This window comes from Ursus maritimus, unplaced genomic scaffold (assembly GCF_017311325.1).
Source record: "Ursus maritimus isolate PB19 unplaced genomic scaffold, ASM1731132v1 scaffold_4, whole genome shotgun sequence".
Taxonomy (NCBI): domain Eukaryota; kingdom Metazoa; phylum Chordata; class Mammalia; order Carnivora; family Ursidae; genus Ursus; species Ursus maritimus.
This window is the reverse complement of record NW_024426552.1, coordinates 9,706,949-9,730,685: the sequence shown is the minus strand read 5'-3', so window position 1 is coordinate 9,730,685 and position 23,737 is coordinate 9,706,949. Positions and strand designations below refer to the sequence as shown.

The 23,737-nt window shown below is 41.9% G+C and overlaps 1 long non-coding RNA gene across 1 annotated transcript in view; it reads right to left on the bottom strand.

Moving 5' to 3' along the window:
• Window positions 1-23,737, bottom strand: part of LOC103673136 — a 47,936-nt gene that overhangs the window by 13,054 nt on the left and 11,145 nt on the right. The gene's annotated exons all lie outside the window — the stretch shown is intronic.

Here is a 23,737-nt window from a genome sequence, read left to right as displayed (position 1 = left end):
ATACAGTCAGTGATGTTATAATAGGGTTGCATGGTGCCAAGTGGGGGGAACCACATGTGGGGTGAGCGGACCAAAAATGGACAGAGTTTTCGAATCACTATGGTATCTACCTAAAACTAATGTGACGCTGTGTGTCAGCTATACCCAAATAAAAAAAAAAAAATTAAAAACTGAGCAAGTGCTCTCTGAAGGACTGAATAATTAATATCTCACTTCACTTTTCCAGAATAAGGTTGCCAGATTTAGCAAAAGGGCACTCAGTCAAATTTAAATGGCAGGCCAATAATGGATAATTTTTTAGTATGCCTCATGCAATATTTGGACATACTTACACTAAAAAAAGTGTTTGCCGTTTATCAGGAATCCAAATGTAACTGGGCATCCTATGTCTTATCTGGTAATGCTTTTGCAGAGTCTCTAGATTTAAAAAAGAAAATTGCATAATGCTTCCATCCGGCTTATTTGTAAACTGAGCCAAAGATAAAGCCATGCAAGATGATAACGTCAATGTATGCTGGCCATTTCCAAAATCCTTAAAAGGATTTTTAGTTATATAAGCATATTCAAAATTTTTAAAATCAACAACCACCTAAAATTTTAATCAACAGTTCTAATATTGTTACTTATGAATAAATCATTTTCATCAGACCCAAAGATGATAATCTGATCCAATCTCCTTTTCAATGCTTGACATTGTCAATTTCTCATTTTAGTTTTCATAAGGGCCATCAAGTCTGCCCCAAGAGTCACATCTTTTCCTTACCTGGTTTAGTTTCTAGTTGCTTGCTAGTTAGAGAGTACAGATTCTGTTTCTGGGAACTATCACGGTTTATGGTTCTGTGGCCTCAAAATTATGCGAGAGGATAAACCATCATTTACACCTGCCTCCTGTACTCCTAAACTCCTGCTTATCAGAAACAAAGTCCACACTGAATTGTCTCCAGTTTTTCCTTCTGCCTCCTTACCAGCACCATTGCTTTATATCAACTGAAAATAAAAAGAAGAAATATCTCAACCCCCAAAAGCCAAGTGTTTCCAGTAGTTATTTCCTTTTGTATTTGTTTCCTGGAAAATAATTTTTAAAGGCAGAAATAGCCCTTCTGAATGGCAGGTTTTCTAATAGACTCTGATGAACCTCGCTAGTAAAACAATAACCTTTCCTTTCCCTAGTGATTTGCATTTAGAGGAGTTTTTTTTCTCCTTTTTTCTTTTTCTCTTTCATTCTTTCCTTCCTTCCTCCCTTTCTGTTCTTCTTTCTCTTTTTCTTTATTTTCTTTCCTTCATTCTTCTCTTGTGCCTGAAATTCCTCTTAGTTTTCACAGTGCCTGAGACCAGAGCTGATCTATTTTCTCTTATCAGAACCCAGGCAGTTCAGTGCCCAGTCGAAACAGTTCTACTTCCTGTGACATGGAGGCTTCGCACAACCAAACGAAAGGATTGTGACGTCCTGGGAGGGGTGCTGTCGGCTAAATCTGTAGCCCCACCCCTCCCCAGTGTGTTAAATGTCCCCTCTTCCCCTGTTGAAGTGAATCAGGGGTATCTCAGAGAATGCTCCCTATCCCTACCTTCGTCCTTACTCCAGGCTGCCCTATGAGGAAGCCAAGTGCCTTATAACATTTATTCAACCTGGGGCACCTGGGTGGCTTAGTCGGTTAAGCGTCCTCCTCTTGGTTTTGGCTCAGGTCATGATCTCAGGGTCGTGAGACTGAGCCCCCAGTGGGGCTCTGTGCTCAGCAAGGAGTCTGCTTGAAGATTCTCTCCCTCTGCCCCTGCCCCCACTCACTCACCCACTCTCTCTCTTCCTCTCTCTCAAAATAAATAAATCTTTTTTAAAAAATAGTAAAATTTATTCAACCTGGCTTTCTAATAACCTGGCAGTTTTGATTATAATTTTTCCCGAGAAAGAAGGCGATTCTTCTGTTTGTTTTATGTTTTAAATACAGAGCAATTAAGGTCTATGAATGACTAGGCATTCCATTTCTGAAATGTAATATTCAATTTTAATTTATTTGACAAACACTTAGATAACACTCATCATGATCCAAGCAGAGGCAGAGGCTTAACTGTTGACTCATTGAATAGTCTAACGATCCAATCAGGTGGATGTTATTATTGTCCCATTTTACTGTTGAGGACACAGACCCAGAGAGGTGAAGAGCTTGTCCGGGGTCGGGTACCCAACAAGCGACAGACATGGCATAGGGAACCCTGGTTCCATGATGCTCTGCTTCCTCTACTCAGATCCCAGTAGACAAACATTTTGCCCAGCGGCTCAAACAACTCCAGGATTCCTGCATTCCAAATCATTCTGAGTTCTCTCAAGTAAATCTCCACCCTGGCATACATCATTGCTGCCACTGATGAGACTTTTTCACACATCTTTCCACAGCGCTTATCATTGTGTGAAAGCATCTGTCAGAAGGCAGACTCTACCCATTACCTGTCCCTGCACGATCTAAGATGATAATATCCAAGTAGCTATCTTCCAGTATTCTAAAGAACGCAATTATTAATAACATTTACAAGAAAGCAAATGAATAAAGAGTAGACAGCACCATGTAGTTCAAAATTGGGCTTTCACCTGCTAAGAACAAAATGAAAATAAACAAAAATGTAACACCCAGGGATTTCACTCAAATGGGAAAGACACATGGTAAATGGCCAAGGCCAATGACTGCAGTACAAGGCACAGAACATTCATAGAAGAGGAAAGAATTCAAGCAAGTGTTCAAAGGGCAATAAAATAAAACTGAGAAAAAATAAAAAAGCATATGAAGTCACAAAAATGTCTTTCTTCTGATGTTTATTTTTGTATTAAATAGCACAATGATAATGCCATCACTTGACCATGAACTTCAGAGCAAAATGATACTTTACTATAAGAAAAAAAAATCTTGAAAGACCTAACCTCGCCCATGCAGACGGTTCCCATGCAACATTCTGAAATCATTGAAACAAGTGGACGGCTGATTTTCTTCTCTGTTAAAACAACAGAAACAAAGTCTGGCAGAGAATGAAATGGTTACCATACCCACAACCAACATCTACTCATCTTTTTTTCCCAGCTGCTATTCAGATCAAGTTTAAGAAACCACCTTTTAAGTCTCCTAGAAGCCTCTGAAAAATAAAAATAGGCAGAAAAAGGATGCTTATTGAGGACTGTGGGTGGGAAAACCATGTACCCAATTTGTTCCCAAAGCTTTGAGAGAAAGCAAGATGATTATACTAGCAGATTTGCTCTGATTCATCTGAAAGGAGCAAGCCGGGCCCCAAGCACAGAGTCGCTGAGCTGGCGGTGACAGCAGGGGGTGGGGGGTGCATTCTTGGAGCCAGATGTTTTGGGCCACTGTCAGCTCCCATCTCCCTGATGCACTGCACCCTCTTAAGATGATTGTGTAGATTTTTTGCAAAGTGGCATCGAAAGGGGGAAAGGTGCATGGAGCAGCACTGAAAACTCAGCACTGTCTTAGTTTGGTCAATCGTGTCATCAAAGAAATTGAGTATTTCAGAAAGAAAAAAAAAGAAAAGAAGAGTTTGTTCACAATATGAAGAAGACCCTGTCTATTTCTTGATGCCAGATGAGTGACACAAGGTTGTAAAATATATCCAGGTTACTTTAATCTGTTTTAAGATTTCATAAGAGTGGTTTCATCTAAACCACAGTCAGCCCTGGAATGCTTCCTTCTCGCTGGCCTAGGTGCAGCTCTGAACATACCTGAGGAAATGTAGGGGAATTAGCACCGGAGCAAAGGAAGGAAAGGCAGACAACTGCCATGATTGCTGCATTCCCAGGGGCGCACCTGGTTAGAACGTCCGCACCTGTGACTTGGCCTGACTTCGCCAAGAGTTGCAGGAATTGATGCAATGGCTGAGTGTTCCAGCCCCAAACCTAACGCCTCCTCTTGCTCCCTGTAATTTCCATAATAGAAGACAACAACTTTTCGTTTCACAATTACTGATAGCAATCACAAAACTAATACCCGTGAGAAAGGCTACACTAACATTAACACAGTCCCACACTCAGGTGCGTTGATCCATTATTTCATTAAGGGCTGCAAAGTGGTGGTAGGCTAACTCCTAACAATTTCTTTATTTATGAATTGGAATTCTACTAAGAAAGAAATTCTTCCTCAACTATCTAGTTATCCCGAGGTACAACCATATCCAGAAGGGGAAGTGAAATGTTTGATTCTATTCCCTTATGTGCCAGTTTCCAGAATAATGAGTTGTTTCCCTAGCATCTTACAAAGGGAGCACATCAGCTTTGCAAATACTGTTATGAATGTGTGGCTTTTAACAGATCCTGTATGTTTCAATACATTGCAGATACTGTTCTTTTTATATCCATCCTTGATCACGGCTGTCCCATCTTTGCCTGGCAAGAGCCTTTGCATTTTGGCTCCTGTGTGTTTTAGACCTTTTGTCACAGCCCAGTGGTCTTCAGTAGCTTCCTTGCTCCTAGTGTGACAATATGTTACAGGGTCTTCTTGAACATTTCCTGCCCCAACCTGAAATCAACCAACTTTTCTGAGGGCCCCTGGTTGCTTTCAGTGGGAAATGTAGTTGGAGACTGGGGTATGGGTGCTAAGGAACTCTTTGCTTCTGTAAGGGTTATTTGTTCTAAGCCTTTCCAGTGGACAAAGTCAGAAAATATTTGTAAGAGAAATACGTCAGGAGTTCATACTGATATTTCCAATTCAAGGTTAGGGTTACAGGTTTTTATTTAATTTCTTTGATTTTTCTATTTGATTCTCGTTTTCTCTGAGGTCAACAAACTTGGTTCTAATATCATGTTATGTGCTTTATCCTAAGGTACATATTAAAAGTTTCAGAATAACCCTACCAACGTATTACGAACAACATGACTACTCAAAGCAAGTTCAGATTTCTTTGCAGTTCTTTCTTTGTGCTTCTAAATGTATAAAGCAATGTGCATCTTTAAAAATCTAGCTTCCAAACCTATTGCTTCCACTCTGTTTCCTCCTTCTCTCATAATTAACCATTTTTACTAACTTTTGCTTTTTATCTTATTTTTAATGTATTAAGTATTAAATAAATACTCCCATTTCTTAGATAAAGTATTAAATAAATACTCCCATTTCTATCTTTCATACATTTTGATCTTCACCTTACTTTTTGCACTTAACAACACTCCCAGAGATTTCCCCACATCAGGATAAAGTCTTTTATCTCTTTTAGCGGCTATGTAATAAATACTCCATTATGTGGATGTAGCATGGTGTATTCAACCAGACCCCTCGTGATGAACATTTGGGTTATTGCCAGTCTTTGTCCACCGTAATTAATGCCATACGAATAGCCTTTTATTTTCTTTTTTTTCAGATTTTGCTAGTCTCTCCTTATCCTAGAAGTGGGATTGTCCCACTGCAAAGTAGGGATACATAAAATTGCTGAATTCCCTCCAGAGGGGCTGCGCCTTTATGCATTTCCAGCAACAATAAGTAAGAAGGTCTCTTTCCCTGCACCTCTACGACAGAGAATACTTCCAAGCTTCCAAGCCAACTAGGGTACCCACTAAGAAACGTCTTTATTAAGAAGCCAACAATAAAGATGTCAGTATTCAAGCCTCAACCAATATTGCTAAAGTCTTTGATAGAAACTTCTCAAGCATACAGATGTGAGAAGTGACTGGAAATCCTACAGAAGTGGCAGAACTGAAAAGACAGCAGTAGACCGAGAGAATCTGTTTAGCTTATTGCACATCAGAACCAGCAATTAAGCTGTGACCGCAACTGTCTGGGGACAAGTGTCATCTCCACTGCACAGGTAAGGTCACAAACCCCTGGAGAAGCAGGGGCTTGTTCAAGGCAGGGCCATCCAGCTACTTGAACTCAATAGAATGCTCTTTCTTTATACTTCCAGGAGGCCCCGTGGAAGAGTAGAAAAGTAGAGAGCCATTGGCTTGCAGAATCGAATAAATGGCCCTTATCTCAGTCCCGCTGTTGAGCTGGGGTGGCATCCACAGCATGTCGCTTGCCTTTCTGGGTTTTAGTTCCCTGTGCTGCAAAAACAGGGGATTGAGTAAGAGGTTATCAGTTGCCTTCCAGGGCTCTGATCTACATTCATGAGACGAAGGGACGTTGCACTGGCGCGATGGCACCAGGGTGGGAGAGCCTGGGGGGAAGCCCTGCTCCTCCATTAGGCCAAACCCAAGCAAGCAGAACCCGAGACACTCCCACGCTGGGTGTTATGTCCAAAGGCATTAACACTCGGGGGACCTGGTGCCCAGATTGAGCAGAAGGGAGGAGTAAGAAAAGGGAGTATTTATTTAATATTCAAGACATTTAAAAACAATTAGCCAAGCTCCTATTGTAGGCTGGGCATTTTGTAGGTGATTTCCATTTATCATGGTACCTTATCATCACTGCAAACCTGTTTCTCAAAGGAAGAAACAGGGTGTCAGAGAGGTTGAGTGACTTGTCCCAAATCACACAGCCAGAGCAGGGCTGGGCTTATAATCTAACTATTCTTTGTATCTATGGGTTCTGCACTGCTGGAGAAAATGACATGTCATAGGAGATACAGAGCTTGGATGGAACACTATTAGCTAAATCTCGCACAAAGCTGAAACCTCTGGGCTTGCTAGAGAACTGCCAGTTTTCTTCGAATTGTCTCCCAGGAAAGCTGTCAGATGACCACCTGACAAGGGATTCAAAAGCAGTAACAACAGTCGCATCGATCTATTCCCGAAAGCTAGAAGACGTGCATTGTTATCACGTTTCTGGCCAAGCAAAAGAGGTGCTCAGAAGAAAAACCGACACTTAACTGGCCAATAAGAGTGCACTGGGAGATTTACAGATTCTATTCAATTTAATCTTCGTAACAACCCTCTAAGATAAGCTTAGTCTTCCCATTCTGCAGGGAAAGCACCTGAGGCTCAGAGATACAAATCAAATTCCCAAGTTGCTATGTTTAGTAGCGGTAGAATGATGATTTTACCAAGGCTCTCTTATTCTAATGCCTACTCGCGGTTCCCCACGTTGCAATAAGCCAGTGCTGCAGGACCACAGGAGCGGTCCACCCTGCGACCAGCACAGAGCATCCGATTTCCAGCCTCCCCACATCCAGCCTTCCTCTAGATTCAGGTTGGGAGTGACAGCCAAGAGCTCATGGCTAGGATCAAAGAGGAGAAACATACCCTGTACGATGTAAAGACAAAGCTCAGAGCGAGAAGGACACAGATATACGGCAATGGTGCTCAAACTTGAGCTGACATCAGAATCTGCTACAGGGCTTGCAATAGCCCAGGTTGCAAGCCCACTTCCAGAACCTCTGGTTTCTAGCAGGTTCCCAGGCAGCGCGGTTGCTGCCGGCGCAGGGACCACACTTGAGCACCACTGGCCCATGGCATCCAGCACACAACGTTTCCAACCCCTACCTGTGGTTGGGGACACATCCACACATGTCCAGACCAAGGCACACCTGCACCGCACCTGCACACCATATAGCCACACTACACACATGTACTCACACAGGCACCACGTGCACACGCACTGAACACACACACACACCCCAGAAATACAGTAAACACCTGCACAATTCATAAATAATACACACTAGCATCAGGCACGCAAACATTACCTGTCTACACCACATGCTCACGTGCACACACCCTCATGCCAACATACAGCCACACCCCCATGTGTGCCACACACCCGCGCCGTGCCTCTCTAACCCATGTAACCCTTCCGTCGACCCATATGCAGACCGGCACTCACCCACACACCACGCACCTGCACTGCACATTCACAACCACACACACGTCACACTTGTGCCCGCATAGCTCACGGCTGCACCCGCACGTCCACACACACCCGCTGCGGGAGGGCACTGTCCGTTTGAGCCACACCTGCCCTTTTGCAGATTCCAAGCTGCCTGCACCTGCCACCTTGCACTGGAGACACCTCCCCTACCTCCCCCTCTTTCCCCAGCCCTGTGTCCCCATCCCACTTTCTTTCCTGGCTGGCCCAGCTCCCAATCCCAAAGTGTCCACCCAAAAGGTCCCCCGTGCTGTAGACAGCTCTCGAGTTTCTTCCCCACCCCCATCTGACTTACCTGCTCTTCACGAACCAGGTCTTTATGAATTCTACTGTGACTCCCGGTGCATTCTCCGTGTAGCCTAAGTAAATGCGGCGAGCAATTTCAGATCGCTTCCTGTGCAAAGCCTGGGGCTGAGCATGTTGGGAGGAAAAGTGATGATGAAGATAACCTTGGCCTGCATTCATTCGTTCATTCATTCATTCATCCAGTGCATATGCTACGTGTTGGGTGAGAAACATGCAAGACAGACACGCCCCATGCAGCCTCACACTTCACAATCCAGTGGTATCGACCCCTCCTCAGACCCCTCACCAGGAGGAAAGCAGGGCATCCTGTGCTAACCTAAAGGATGGCGGGAAGGATTCCGGGGGCCCAGAGAAGCCAGAGTGGGCAGGAGGTATTAGGAACTTTCCAGAACTCCAAAGGCCCCAGGGTGGGCAGCAGGCTCCTCCGGCCTCCTCTGAGGTGAATTCTGGCCCCACTGCAAATCCAGATTGTTCTCCACAAACAGGGGAACCATCTGGAAAAGCAGGTGAAAATTTAAATTATTGTGATATTAGCAATAATAGTAACAGAAAATAATAAATAATAGCCACCTTTTCATGAGGACATATTATATACTACACATTTTTTCATTTTTTATTTTTATTTCTTTTTTTTTCTTTTTTCCAGAGAGAGAAAGCAGGGAGGGAGGGGCTGAGGGAGAGGGAGAGTCCAAGCTGGGGGTGGAACCTGTCATGGGGCACAATCTCAGGACCCTGAGATCATGACCTGAGCCGAAAACAAGAGTCAGATGCTTAACCAACTGTGCCATCCAGGCTCCTCTATATACTACACATCTTACCCGCTAATTCTTACACCAGGATGTATCACCCTGTTTTTCAGATGAAAAAGCAGATCCCCAAAACCCTAGCCTGAGGTCTTGCAAATGGGAAATGGAGTTTCAGGCCTGGTGAGTGACTCCAGCAGATGCTTCTTTTCCATTTGCCCCGACGGTGGGAGCCTTGGACAGCATCAGTGTTACTCTCAGAGACGGCAAGCATCTCTGTCCCCACCCTGCTCTGGGTCCAGCTGAGCACACGAGCACAGAATCCTAAGGACAAAGGTGTTACAGCAGACACATTTGAGAGGAGTAGATGAAATGACTGTGATTTTCATTTTTTTTTATTTGAAACAAAACCATAACTTAGAGAAAACAAGTGTTGACAAAGGTCAGTTTGACAGCCCACGAATCACGTTCTGTCGTGGACTTCCCGTTTTCACTGAGCCCCACGCATTCACGTGGCTGGTCCCGCAGTGGGTAGCGAGGTAGTCAGGCATGATCTAATGTCTCCGTGATGCAGACTTGTCCAGACATGTGTCCTCGAGCTTTAGTTGAGGGCAAGGAGGGTAAGTAGTCCCCCGGCCAGAAGCCGCTCCCCGGGTCACCTCCCACTTGCCCCATCTGCTGACCTCCGAGGAAATTCAGCCCCGCAGCCAGCATCTGTGGTCCCATCAGCCAGGCTGCAGTAAAAGGTACTTAACGCGCACAGCTTGTTTTGCAAGGTTAGAAGGAATCGATAGGAGATGTGTGTAATGCGGTATCGCTATCAGTCTCATCACACTTTTAAAACTGGCATATCCACAGTGGTGTACGATTGTAGTCTCTCGGTACAGAGAATGGGCTTGGTGCGGTCTCAGATAGATATCACCGCCCCCCGACGGACACACAAAACCTGCCCAGTGGCCTCTGGAGTTCCACTCTTGCCATCAGTTTCTTTGTCTCCATAGAAAAGAAAAAATATATATATGTTTATATATCTTCCTCCTTTTCTCCCTTCAAATGTTCTCTTCTCTTCTTTCTCTTCCTCTCTCCCTCCTTCCTTCATTCATTTCTCCTCCCCTTGCTCCTTCTTGCTTTTGGATGTTTGATTGGCTCCCCTGGAAAACACCCAGGGCTTCAGCAAACCACCAAAGAAGTGGGTGATTCCCCACCCCACCCCCCGCCCCCCGATCCCTGAGCACACATATCGAGTGGGAAACCCAGGCTTGGAACATCTTTCATGGGGGGCTTTGCTGGTTGGCCCCCACCCACTCACAACAAAGCAGACTTTTCCAGAAGCTTCAGGGAAGTTATTTTGAAAGAGAAACTTCTCTGGATAGAGCATAATTAAACACAGCACATTGTTCTTTTGTCACGAAGACCACGAGGTGAAAATTTTTTGTGGGTCTTCATACATACAGAATGCTAAGGAAAAAATAAAGATAGTCAGGTCAAAATGATATCATGTGTTTGTGGGACCCTGGGAGCACTGCTGATTTCTATAATGAAGCACACAGGGCAAAGCATAGTCTGTAAAGAACAAAGTGTTAGAAGGGAAAGAAGAAATCAGAACTTAGCCAGTCTCTACAAGCAATTGCCCAAGCAACCGGATTGAGAGTCACCTCTATAAGACCTTCCTAACACGGTTCTTCCCATTTTGGCGTAAGAGTAACTCAGCAGTGCCGTGTGGCCCTATCCTCCTAGAGCAGCTAATGAGACAAGAGCTAAGTGACTCCATTGGCTGGCGTGAAACGGAATTACCATGGTTACAGTGTTCAACCAAAATGGCTGAACTGGGCGTTAAATGGCTGTATTAGGTCACTGGGGCCACTGTGACAAGCAGCCCGATCTAGACAGCTTAACCAACACCGTCTCACAGTACCGGAGGCTGGAGATCTGTGATCGGGGCATCAGCGGGGTTGGGTCCATCTGAGGGACATGGGGAAGAACTTGTTCTGGGTGTCTCTCCCAGCTCCCGGTGGTCTCTGATGCTTCTTGGCTCATAGATGGTTTTCTCCTTGCGTTTTCACATCATCTTTCCTCCATGTTGTCTGTCTCTGTGTCCAAATATCCTCCTTTTTTATAAGGATACCAGTCACAGTGGATTAGAATCCACCCTAATGACCTCATATTAATTGGATCATCTGCAAGGACCTCACTGCCAAGTAAGGTCATGTTCAAAGGCACTGAGGGCTAAGACTTCAATGCTGTGGAGACACAATTCAATCCATAACAAGAGCCATTTGTCTTCACACCCACGTGCTCACCACTTAACTGTTATCCTACATCGAGCTGGAAATGCATACTACATGTCCATTTAGAAATGCACACCAAATTCACACCAAAATTCATCTAATTCTCTTTAATAGTGCCCTAATTACCTCTGAATTAAGGGACTTATGTGCTAAAAAGGAAACAAAACTTCCCATATTTTACCACCTGGAGAATGAGCTTTTCCAAGGACACAGGACAAAGACGCGACCCAGGCCATATGGAAAAGACTGAGGTCCCAACACATTCAAAACAGAAGTGTCTTATCATGGAATGGGGGTCCAGATTGACATAGCTATTGTCCTTCCTTTGGAAATTGAAGAAAAACTGGAGATGAAACCTGACAAGCTTGAACTCCGTTATAGTAAGGCATTACTTTGTCTTTCATACAAGTAATAAAATAGCTCATTATCACATGAAATGGGTCAGCTACATGGAAAATTGAGTGTTACACAAATTACGGCAAAGTTGTGTAAGATCCAACATGACTTATCGTAGTTTTGTTTCTATTCCGCTAATAACAAAACTAACAAGGAACTCTTTCTCTAATTTCCTTTCACGTGTGTAGAATATTAAGTATGAAAGGAAAAGGTACTTTTTCTATTGGTTTTAAACTAAGGTCTTCAAGATTTAAACAATAGTCCTAGTTTTGGTGTCAAGAATGGGATGAACAGGGGTGCCTGGGTGGCTCAGTCATTAGGCATCTGCGTTCAGCTCAGGTCTTGATCCCAGGACCCTGAGATCGAGCCCCGCATCAGGCTCCCTGCTCAGCGGGAAGCCTGCTTCTCCCTCTCCCAGTTCCCCTCTCTCGCTGTCTCTCTCTTTGTCCAATAAATTTTTTAAAAATCTTAAAAAAATAAAAAAAGAATGGGATGAACATGTAAATGTGAAAAGCAGCAGACCCATGCCCAGGACTCAAGCCCATCAGTCTTCTTCCCGCTAACTTGACCCCAGCACCAGGATGCCTCTCTCTAGTCCCAAGAATCAGAGAACTGATGAATTTATCAAATAAGGTGTACTAAAACTGTAAGCTGAACAAGAGTGGAAAGTGTCTTGTAGCAGAACCCCCAGGCCCCCACCTCCACAGACATCTGGGGCAATGAGGACCCCTCCCATCTTTCTAAACCCCATGGGAATACAGAAGCCACACCCAGGGCTTTTTGATGTCAACAGTGCACCACTGAAAATGAAAATCTCCCTATTGCAGCATCACTTGACCTTTTCTGGCGTCAATTGCTTTTCTAATGGTCATCGAAAATCTGTAAAAATGTAAAACAGCATGATCTTTGCTTCTGCATGAGCAGACACCCTCACTCCAATCTTGTACAGGACAGCAGAGCCCTGAATTCCTCTCCAGCAGCTCAATATACAGATAATGGTATGTCTGCTAGTTCTAAGTCACCAAGTGTTTAATACACATGTTGAGATCCTCTCAGACAAAGCTCACATCCATGACCTGATGTCTCCAGGAACAAGTGCTCTCCCTGTTCTTCAGTAGAGGTTTTCCATTCACTCACCATGTTGGTGCCTCCCCTAGGGACTCAGTATTCCTCTTTCCCTCAGCCCCAATGTGCCCCCAGCCTTCTCGCTCCTAAGAGCCAACAACAGTCCCACTGGGTCCTGCCAAAGTGACTCCAAGTCTGAGGAGAGGAGGAGGCCCATGGGTGCCAGAACGGATACCACGTGCCTTCACGCACCATGTCTAGTCCGAAAAACAATCTCCCAAGTGGGGTGCTGCCCCCACTCAAACAGGGGTGGTGAATCTGAGCGAGGGTGAGCCGCCTGCAGAGGCCCAGCACTGAGTCATTTGGCCTGGTGGACGTGGTGTGAATTCTGAAACCAACTTGCTCCATGTTGCAAGACTCCTCGTTGTGCTTTTGTCTGCCGTGGTTTACACGAATGAAAGGGCCTCAGTTTCTTCTCATTCTTGAGTATGATATTGGAGGTAATCTCACCAATGTCATCTGACTTTCATGACAAACTGCCAGGGCACTCTTCCTTTGATACACAAAAAAAAACTGTTTCTGGGAAATGATACATGATGGTAAAATGAAGTTATATTTAATCAGAAGTTGAAATTCCGAACATTTGAATTTATTTAAATAGGATCTGAAAGTTCCCTAGAGTGAATGTCCCACTCATTAAGTGGGTCATTTTTTTAAAGATTTATTTATTTATTTGAGAGAGAGAGTGTGTGTTTACAGAAGTGGGGGGAGGAGCAGAGGGTGAGAACCTCCAGCAGACTGCCCTGAATGTGAAGCCCAACAGGGGGCTCAATCCATGACCCATGAGATCATGACCTGATCAGAACCAAAGTTGGATGCTCAACTGACTGAGCTACCCAGGCACACCTCATTAAGCAGGTCTTAATTGAGCAACTACTGCATGCCTAGAAGGAGGCTGAACTCCAGGAACCCATCAGCGACCTGAAAGTCCTTCTAACCTACTAGGGGAATGGAGAGAGGAAAATGGGATTCCTGCCCTGGGCAAGAAGGGCTGTACTTGGGAGGCACAGGGGACACTAGACCTTGGGAGGACATGTGTGAGGAAGCAGGTTAAGGTGTGGAGGCAAGGGTGAGGAATAATCAGATTCGTATTCCAGAGAGATCACTCTGGTTGCCGTGTGAAAGACCCATGTCAGAGGCCAGTCAGCAGTGGTTACAGTTACCCTGGCCTGAGATTGATGGTCTCCTGAGTCTGAGAAGCAGAGCAGAGTGAAGACATCCCCAATTTAACTACTTCCTTCCAATATCTAACAGCAATGAATGAGTCCCATGCCAATATCTAGTACCAATGAACTAATCTCATGCCTAAGGACCACCAGGGCATTAAACTCTGGATTAAGTATTTGGGAAGATATATCTTTATGAAGAAGCTGTGAAGGGATGTTCTTGCTAAATCCTTTTTCTCCCCAAAGAATTTTCTAGAAAATAATGTAGAAACACTGCAGTGGGTTTTAGAATTGGTTAATTCTGTGGTTAAATCCTGAATGAATCCTGCCTTGTTGGGAAATCTTTAAAAACTTTCTGATTCTCCATTTTTACATCTGTAAAATGAGGCAACATCACCTATAGCAAAGGGTTTCGAGGACCAGAAAAGTAATGCATATTTGTTTCCGATGGCTGCTTCCAAAAATGTAGCACATTTAGTGGCTTAAGACAACATAAATTTATTATCTTATAATTCTGAAGGGCAGAAGTCTGCAAGAGGTGTCTTTAGGCTAAAACCAAGGGTCTGGCGGGGCCGTGTTCCTTTCTTAATGTGTCTCCATGACTTTTCCATCTTCCAGAAGCTTCCTCAGCTTGTGGCCCCTTCCTCCATCTTCAAAGCCAGTAATGGTATGTCCAGTGCTTCTCCAGTGCATCAGTCTAGCCTCCTCTTCTGTCTCTCCCACTTTTAAGGATGCTTCTGACCACATTGGACTCACAAGTGTAATTCAGAATAATCTCCCTGTCGAGGTCAGCTGCTTAATTCCAGCTGCAACCTTTATTCCCCTTTGTCATATAAGGTGATATACGCACAGGTTCTGGGGATTAGGATGTGGACATCTTCGGGGAGCCATTATTCTGCCCACCATAATATGTAAAGCACCTGCTTAGTTCTATCTAGGATTTTTCTGCCATAAAGTTTTTTTTTTCTTTCACTAAAAACAGAAACAGCTTCATTTTTAAAAATTGATTTTCCTGCTAAAAAAAAACAGCAAGTGAATTTACCTCTTTATGTTGAATGGCTTCACTAATTCTGGGGACTGGAAGAGAAACTTCTCTGATACCCCCATGTCACAGATGAGCACCTGGGACCCAGGGACTCACATGGCATTTCGTGACCAAGCCAGAATTGGAATGCAGTATCTTGCTCTCAGTGAAGTGGTCTCTCCATCACATTCTACCTTCATGACGGATCGTGTAATGACTGCCGCAAACAGTGACAAGTCTCCCCCAGTCCTGCAGAGTGGACTGACCTGCTATGTGACCTAAGCTGGCTGACCAAACATGTAGGTTCCAGGCAAAATCAGTGAAAAAGACATTTTTGCTGTTGTTAATTTCCAGGATAGAAAAAGAATTTGATCAGCATTCAGAGTATTAAAAAAGATCTGAGGGGTGCGTGGATGGCTCAGTCGGTTAAGCGTCGAACTCTTGATTTCAGCTCAGATCATCATTTCAGGGTCTTGAGATAGAGCCTGGGTCAGGCTCTGCGCTCAGAGGGAAGTCTGCCTGAGGATTCTCTCTCCCTCTGCCCCTCCCCACCTCTCTAAAATGAAAAAAATAAATATTTTTCAAAATTCTCAAACATATACAAAAGTGCTTCAAATTTCTCCCCTGTATCACCAAAGTTTAGAAACCACATCCATCAAGTTTTGAAGGGAATAGATATTAGCCAAGAAATCTCTGGCCCCAAAAGTTGTCATTTATCTATGAGGTAACTAACTGAAAGATGTTTCCAGAAAGCACACAACCATCTCCAAACATATTTGTTCAGGATATACTTCAACTTACAGACAGAAAAACACTGTAACGTAATATAATACAAGTCATTAAAAATAACAACACCACAGACGACGACAACGGAAACTGGGAAATGGCTTCGAATATAACATGGGAGCAAGACTATTTATGTCCTCATTTTATACAGAAGTTCATCAGTAAACAGTCCTTGATTTTTTATGTTGACAGTTTCAAAAATATCGATATGAGCATTTTAACAACGTAAAGTAAATTATTAGTAGAATTTAAAACAAAATCACTAGAGGGAAAAAAAGAAACCATTGTCCTTTTTTTTTTAAACTTGCTAGGGAAAAAGACAGAAGGAATCTTTACATACGCGTGAAACAAGACAAGGGAATAAGCACAGTTGCGTCAGTAATAATATACCCTTCTCACCAAAACGACCACAGTGAGAGACACCCTTCCTCAAATAGTGAAATAATCAAATGAAACCAAGTGTTATTGAAAGGCTATGACACTTAAAAGAAATTGGCAAGTAAGGATTATTAAATACTTAGGCAAAAATTCAGCAGCCAAAGACGAGAAGAAATAAAATTAATATAATGAAAGAAAACAGGAGCTGGCATATTGTTTTCAGGCAATGGAAAATTAAAAGAAGAAGCCATTTGCTGGAATGAAGAGATATACAGTCTTTTGATTGTAACTAAAATCCAGAAAGAAAATATAAAAGCCATAAATCTTTCTATGCCACATACTATTCTTCAAAACATAGTGATCACGGACGATCAGAGGCACACAGAGAAGTTAACAGAAGCATTGGGGCAGTAAGAGACTTAACTACACCTTCCCTGACCTTGTAGTTGGGGTGTGAATATATATGCCCTGTGGGGGGGGTGGGGCAGGAGGAGAGAGGGTCCATGAGACAATAAGATGGATGCACTGGCAGCAAATGTTGCCTCTAATGGAGAACAGGAAGATACATTTCTCTCACGTTTACAAAGAATATTTGCAACTAGTAAGTGCCCATGGTATGATATTTATGCTCATAAACTCAAAAAGTGGCAACCAAAAATAGGCCCAAATTCTCACACCACCAATGGTGCTCTGAAAAGTGATTGCAGGTGGAAGTTAAACACAGCATTACGGATTATTTAGAGAATAGCAAGAGTGAAAACCCACTCTGTCGAAACATCTGGAATGCTGACCAGGACACATTCAAGCAGATCTACAACCTGTAAGCCTTTTGTTGGACACACACACAAAAAATGATACTTACTAAGCTTGGTGTCAAACTAAAGAATGGAAAAACAAGAACACACACACACACATACACATACACAAATTTAAGTAAAACAAAAGGAGAGAAAAAATAACAGGAGAAATTAATGAATTTGAAAACAAATAGTAAGAGAACAAAGACATCCAAGACCTGGTTCTGCATATAAGGAAATTATTGATCAAACAGTTAGCAGGTCTGATCTAATAAAAACAGAGAAAATATAAATATATAAAATTGGGAATAAAAAAGAATATGACCAAAGATATAAGTAAAAATTATATAAAATCCTATTCTGACAAATTAGAAAACTACATAAGTTGTATGATTTTTATTTTATTTTATGTTATTTTATTTTATTTTATTTTATTTTTTTAGAAAGAGAGAGGTAGGAAGAGGCTCAGGGGGAGGGAAAGAGAGAGAACTTCCAGCAGACTCCCTGATGAGTATGGAGCCTGATGCAGGACTTGATCTCATGACCCTGAAATCATGACCTGAGCTGAGATCAACAGTTGGGCACTTAACCGACTAAGCCATCCAGGCATCCCTAAATTGTCTGATTTTCAAATAAAATACAAGAGATGTAGACAAGTTGAATAAAGATATAACTAGGGGAGAACTTTTTTAGTTTCTTTTTTAAGTGAGGTATAATTAGCATATAACACTATATTAGTTTCAGGTATACAACATTGTGTAGAAGATTTTGATATTGTCTAAAGTTTCTTGCCAAGAAAGATGGAAGCCTTTTCATTTTTTTATGCCAATCCTCCCAGAAAATAAAAGTGCAGATCCATCTGCCTTATGATTCTAGACGAAAAATTCTAAATAAAATGTTGGCATTGTCATTTGGAAATGTATTCTACAAACATCGACCTGTGACCAGGAAGAATTTGTCCCAAGAATGGAAGAATAGTGTGCCACGCAAATCCCAAACCCACTCACCGCACTGTGCAGAAGGCTCACAGGGCTCTGAGCATGTTAGAGGCCGGAATGTATGACAGTCGTCAATATCTAATATTGACTTTCTCAAGGTCTTACAATCAACGAGGAGTAGACATCAATGTTCCTGAAGATGATGAAGACCCCTATCGCCCACTTTCAGCCCCCCCAGCTTCAATGCTGAGATGCTCGTGGTATTCATACTGATGTTGAAAAAAACACGACGCCTCCCGTAGCCACTGTTTTCAAACACTGTTCTGAAAGTCCCAGCAATGCAAACGTTTTTACAAAGACAAATGACAATGTATATGTATTGCAAAGAAAGAGACAAGCGATCAGACATAGCAGAGAAAAGAGCACAGCTTAACCATCGGGGATGAATAAGAAGACCTGAATCAAGGCAGACATAAGCCATATTCTGGGATAAAAGCATAAAAAGGAAAATTCTTCCCCAAATAATTAATTGGCATAATTAATATTTTTTAATTCTAGTAAGGTCTTTGAAAACATGGCAGTGAAAAGCACAAGTACACCTCAAAGAATTAAACACTTACTAATTGACCATCTGTCTTAAAAAATAAGAGACATACATGTTGCTTTTTAAAAATCCATCAATTTCAGGGGTGTCTGGGTGGTTCAGTCAGTTGAGCATCTGACTCTTGTTCAGCTCAGGTCATGGTCTCAGGGTCCTGGGATTGAGCCCCATGGCAGCCTCCGTGCTCAGTGAGGAGTCTGCTTGAGGATTCTCTCCCTTTCCCTCTGCCCCTCCCCCAGCTCACACTCTCTCTTTAAAATAAATAGATAAATCTTTAATATATATATTTATAAATTTCATAAATATATTTATAGTTATATGTAAAAGCATGTATATTATAGTATGATAAAAATGACAGAAATGCAAATCATCTGAAAGTACAAGAGTATTGAGTATAGAAATTTTGAGAAAGCATATCGAGATCTCAAGGCCGGCATTAAACATGGAGAAAAATATTACACCACTAGGTCACGTTCACATAGTTAGAATGATCCCAAACTATAAATGTATGTACACGTTGTATATATCTATTTTTGTGCTGCCCCAAAAACTTTTTTAAATTTTTTTGATTTATTTAAAAACAAAAGCTGAAAGGTAATATCAGACAAAATTGTATCATGGATATAGATGGGTTTTCTCTAAATAGTATGTTTTCAGATGACTATTATTTTTTCTTCGTGCTTTTCTATATTTCCCACATTTTCTAGAAAGAATACACTATTCAATCAAAAAAGACGTGTTTTCATGGCGCTAGTATCTTGCATAATGTTTTGTGGCAATAATTCTCATTCTTTTTTAATCACAGAAATCTCTGAAAATCTTAAAAAACTTAGAACTCTCCCCCAGAAAACTGCATTATATACAAAGAAGCACCAAATTTTGCATAAAATGTAAATGTCTTGTAGACCCATAGAGGTCCTTTCAAGGACTCTAAGCAAAGAGCAAACTCCACATCTCAAAGCAATTTCTCATGCATTATTTCAATAGACCCTCACCAAAATTTTATAATAGAAGAGCTATTACTTTTGTCATTTTAAAGATGAGTAAATGGAGCGTCTGGAGTTTAAAAGCGCATAGCTAGTAGGGACAGAAGTGACCAGGTGAGTAGCCATGTCTGCTCTCCTTAGCACTGAGCGTTTTCTTACAGCAAACTTCACTTATTAAATGCATGACAGGATGTGAAATAAACAAAACTAGAGCTTGAGTCTTGATTCACCCCTGGAATTTCGGAAAATGTCTTGGCTTCACCGTGCTCTGGTTTCCTCATCAATAAAGCAGAGATAACAACACTCGCTCTCCATATCCCCCAGAGTTATTAGGGAGAAGAAGTGTAGAGGAAAGCACTTGCAAACATAATTTATCTTTATTATTATTAATATATAAATGTTTCTATTATGAATCTATTAAAACTCAGACCAGAGCTGGGGTAAGTGCTGATGGGACCTAGGTGGGAGAGATAAAAAAGGCAAAGCCTCTCACTAAAAGGCAATTAAAATGTGCTGTTCTTGTTCAAAAAGTATGTCTCCACGAGTAATTAGCAATCTATTGTGCATTCAACAATGGTTTGTTGGCCGAGTTCTATGACGTCAGTTGTGGGCGGCTATCCTGTGAAGTGAAGCAACCTAATCCAGAGCTCCCTGCTTTAGGAAAAAAAAAAAAAAAAAAAGATGTTTGCTTCCCTAGGTATCTGTCTAAGCTATTGTTGTGACTTAATTTTCATGGTGAAAATTTCATGTTAATTTCAAAGTCTTTCCACTGTAGTCATCCCAGACTTGCTGAAGAACGAAGAACAGTTGAGCTACAGAAAGGGGTCAAGAGGCTGCCACACCCCAGCTGAAGATCAGACGCCCCTCACTTGTCTTAATACCCCTGACACTGCGCCTTCCATGGCGACGGTCCTCCATAAAGGTGACTCGGTGGAAGTATGGGAAAGGGACGCTGTCTGAGAGGCTCCGGCGGCAAACATCTGGGCATCCTTTCACCCCCACAAGACTCAGTTTCCTAATCTGGATGTCAGGAAGCCTGTACTAAGTGGGAAATCCCTGAACACCACACTGGACCGAGAAAACACACGGAGTCATTCTTTATTGAGTTTGAAACTTTCCTGAGCCAGTTTCTTCTGACGTCTTGATCACAGATATTCCGTGACATCACCTAATGTACTAACAGTCTGTCCCTAAAACTGAACCCGTTATTGACGCTTCTATGTGGTTTTCACTGCTGATTTTGTACCTATTGAGTTACCCCTTTTCATTATTCACCAGGGGATGGGCCATCTGGATTGATTATCTATTTTATTTCTTATGCACCCAACAGAAGTGTCGTTAAGGCTCAAAATTTTGTGGGATGATTCTTTCATCCTTAGTCGTAACCCTGCCATGACTGCTCCGGAGTGATGGTTATAGAGCCCCTACGTGTGAGATCACTCCAGGCTGCTCTTCTAACCTTTAAGTGGAGTCAGTCCTCAGGGATGGATAGAATTTCACTGCGTTTTCCCATTTCATTTGTATAATGAAATCATTGTTTGGCCTTCATTCTGTACTTTTGCCCTTTTTGGTCTTAAGGTAGACCACTCAGTAGCCCCCTCCAATTTCTCTAGGATAACTAAGGATTGTAAATGGACTCACCAAATCTCAAGAACTTGATTTTTTCCTAAAAAAAAAAATCAAATAAATCCCCCTACAGAGCATTGCGCGTGGTATTTGCTTGTGTGTTTTTGCACACATATAGCAGTGAATTGGCGCATAAATCCATAACGTGTGAACTTGACCAAATTTAAACAATCACCTAAAAATGAATCAATTATCATTACTAATTGGGTCATACTCTCCTATTATCGTGGTGTGATCAGATTCAGTCGCAAAGAGTATTGTGGACCAGAACACCAGGCTTCAGTGCAATCATCTTGAACACTTGTTAAAATAGAGATTACCGAAATGCATCCCCAAACTGCCTACTCAGACCCTAGAGATGAGGCTCAGAATTAAGCATTTTTAGAAAACTTTGAGGAGGCATTGCCATGAAGAACTAGGTCTGCCTGGCTCTTAATTTCACCTCTATTTTTGACCTCTACGGGGAAGCTGTTGTTGATTCCAGAGAGTCCCTAAAGAGGACGAGCTCTCACCTAGACCTCCTTAAGCTAGTTCTGGATGGCAGCTCTGGACACACTCTACTCCATAGCCCAGCCTCACAAATGGCATCTTAAAGGACCAGGTCAGTTGGAGTCTTGTCTGTGACGGATCAAAATGGGATTTTTAAGGTGGCTTTACTTAGGATCTACTTTGTGCCATCCTCTCCACCCCCATAAATAAATAAATAAATAAACAAATAAAAATTAAAAAAAAAAACAAGGAAGTTTTCCCTTATTCAAGCACTACTGCATTTTATTTCACTGAGATGTGTTTTGCCAACGTCATCTCTCGTGCAATTTAAGGAGAGTCTCCAGTTTGAGATATCGTTGACCATCAGAGCAATGACGGTCTGGTATTATAGAAAGATTGGCTGTGGAGCCCAGGTAGTTCCCACGCAGAGTCTACGAGTATCTTCTGGACCCCCACATTCCTCAATTGCTCTCCCCCATCTATCGACTCTTAGAAAGGAAGCTATAGCATCTAAGGAAGGTGATGATTTTTTCCTGAGTTTAATAAGAATGATGATACTCGCTTAAGGCAAAAACAAAGTGGGAGACCAGTCATTCTTCCATCTGTAACCAGTCATCTGACCAGTCATTATTCTTCATTCTCCTCTTTTTTAAAATTCTATAATGAGAAGTAATTTAAGCGGCCATATGCAGTTGTGCTTACTGGCGTCTACCGAGTCTATGCTATGATTCATAACAATTACCTCACTCGGCATAAGACTTTTTATTCGGATGGTGACATTTATCCTACCCATTTCTTCTTTTTTCACCAGTGACTTGCCATATGACCTTGGGTGAGTCACTTCGACTATCTGTGGTCAATAGCTCCTATCCGTCCTGGTATGAGCATAACGAGTTACAGCCAGTGGAGACTTTGGGCATCATAAGAGGAATCCTAATTTTGCTTAAGTAACAAATAATCCCCAATAAAAGTGTTAACCATTGTGTTTTAAAATAAACTTGAAAAACTACTTAATGCCTATAGAGGAATAGGCAGATGTGTCCATTCCCAAGCAGTGAAATAAACTGAGGTCCACAAAAAAGGAATTTGATTCTGCGTTGGAACTTATTTCCATGTCCCTGGAAAGGAATAGCTAATAACACTCTTCTCTTTCTCAATATAAATCAAGAGAATCTCTTGCATGATGAATAAAAGTTAGAACAGCCCTGGGGAAGCATACAGATGTTAGTGTTATTCTCTAGGGCATGCACGCGCATTCACACACACACACACACACACACACACACACTTGTAAATCTGGTGCAGTGATGGCTCAGTATTTCTGAGTCATCCTCAAAAAATAACCAATTGCAGTGCAAGCACGTTCTTAAGAAAATGAAGTCATCTAGCCAGCTATTTTCAAGCAGCATTTGGAACTGAGTATAAAGAGAATAAAAGTATAGTATAAAAAGTATAAAGTATATAGTATATAGAGTATAAGGAGAAATATTTCTCTTTAAGTTTTAGATGCCCTAGTTAAGTGGAAAAAGGTAAAGACCCAACAGATTTTTCTTTTCCATTTCATGACAGATACCTGGGCTTTGAGAAATTTTTGTCAGCCTTTCCTTACCAGCTCACTCCAAGATCCAAATGTTGTTTGGGAACATGGTCATGGGAAAATATTCTCCGGTGATGCAGAAGGTAGGATGCTTGGTGCTCGAAACATCCATTAGCAGATATAAAGTGGTGCCCGGGCAAAGGCAGACTAACAGAAGACCCCTCAGAAATGGCTGTTTGTGGAATAAACAAAGTTTTGGAGATCGATTTGTTGATTTGTAACCTAAATTCCCACAATGTTAAATGGAGGGCAACAAGAAGGAGAGTCATTGAGTAATTATAGAATGTTCACTTAATATAAATAGTACCATGATAAGCAAAAAGACCAATTAACAGAAAAATTCAGATGGGATCATGTTAAATGGACAAGCCAATACATAAATCAATGGATCAAAGGATAGAGTCAGAAATAAATCAACATATTTATGACAATTTAGTTTTTAGCAAAGATGATCATTCAAATTAGTGGGAAAATAATGTATTATCCAACAAATAGTGTTGGGGCAACTAAGTAGCTCCCTGAAAAAGTATATTCCTCCCTCATACCAATGTAAAGTCCAGAAGAATTAGTGAAAATTAAATCATAAAATCATTAGGAGAAAGCACAGAAAAATATTATAGTCTCAAAATGGGAAGTCTTTCCAACTATGATATAAAACCTAAAAGACAATAAAAATTGGTCAATCCAGCTATTAAAAACATATTTTTATT